The 1,425-nt window shown below is 35.7% G+C and overlaps 1 pseudogene; it reads right to left on the bottom strand.

The window, feature by feature from the left end:
• Nucleotides 1-223: 223 nt before the first annotated feature.
• Nucleotides 224-340, bottom strand: LOC134495064 (U2 spliceosomal RNA; annotated as a pseudogene).
• Nucleotides 341-1,425: the final 1,085 nt, after the last annotated feature.

Genomic DNA, 1,425 nt, shown 5'->3' with positions numbered 1-1,425 from the left:
GCCATCTATATTTATGCTTCACGTAAGGAAAATGTTTAAGCAGTATTTTTAATGAAAAAGTTAGACACAATACAAAAAATCAAAGCTTAAATTTTGCTTATATGTAAATCATATTAAACAAGGGGTATATTCTGAATTATCATTGGTTGTATACTGAAGGCTTAGTGCAATTCAGGTTTTAGTCTCCTTGTTTATTCTCACTATTTTTATATCATATTCACAGAAATATTACAAATGGCCTTGATCGAAGTGATATTTGAATTCCCAAAACTGTCAACCAATATTAAACTGATAAGAACAGATACTATACTTGATCTTAGCCAAAAGGCCAAGAAGTGATGTCAACCAATATCAGTATATGCAACATTTAGATTTATTTTATTAATTTTATAATATTGCCTATTTAATGAAAATAAACTTAACCTAATAGTCTGCCCCAGAATAAACAAATAAAATTCATGTCATGCTAACATTTGAGTGTGTCTCCTTTTTCCTCACTGACTATCAGAAGATATGAATACCTGGAAGAAATCTCAATGCAGGATTGCATTTTGTGCTCAGTAATTTAATCAGTGCACATTTTGATTGATTGGTTGCATTTTTATTCCATTATTCATACAAGTACTATTTCTCAAACTGGGTCATGGTAATTAAAAGAGAGAGAAAGGCCCTGTCAGCAGGTTCATAATCCAAACAGTCAAGAAGCATAGGAGACAGTTGGAAGAGTGAGGTGGTGCAGTGGCTGAGATCTGGACTAAGAACTGGGAGAGGCAGGTTCAACTCTACCCTCAGCCATGGGCTCACTGGAAAACCTTAGGCCAATCACTCTTTTCATCTAACCTTTCTCACAGGGTTGTTATTGTGGGAAAAATTAGGGAATGTAGCACTATGTATACAGCCTTGGGCTTCTGGGGAAAAAATGAAATTAAAATCCAGAGAATAAATAAAAAGAGGGAGGAAAGAAGTTCTCAGACTGCATAGTTTAATTCACAGACAAAATGGATTCTTGGTCTGCTTATGTGCTCTTAACGAGCAATTCCTGTTTCCACGATTCTAAGTTATATGCTGATTTCAGAATCAAGAAAAAAAATTAAAAAGCAATTTAAAAAATATCAGAGCTGGAAGATGCCACTCAATTTTTTCCTTGAATGAAAAGCAAAACGTGACTCTGAATGCACCCTTGCAAACAAATACCTCCCACCTGAGGGGGGACAGCTTGCAGCACATCTTGTAACTGGAATATCTGGGCTAATTTACTTTCTTCCCATCCCTCCCTCCCTCCCTCCCTCCCTCCCTCCCTCCCTCTCTGTAACATGATACAGAGTTATGGAGAACATCTATACAATGTTTTGTCTAATTTTGGTTGATCCTACTAAAGATATTACCTAATAGTGGATACTGATTTTTTTTCCTCTCTTGTAGATC

The sequence above is a fragment of the Candoia aspera genome, chromosome 3, assembly GCF_035149785.1.
Source record: "Candoia aspera isolate rCanAsp1 chromosome 3, rCanAsp1.hap2, whole genome shotgun sequence".
NCBI lineage: Eukaryota > Metazoa > Chordata > Lepidosauria > Squamata > Boidae > Candoia > Candoia aspera.
This window is presented reverse-complemented; position numbering and strand designations above follow the sequence as displayed.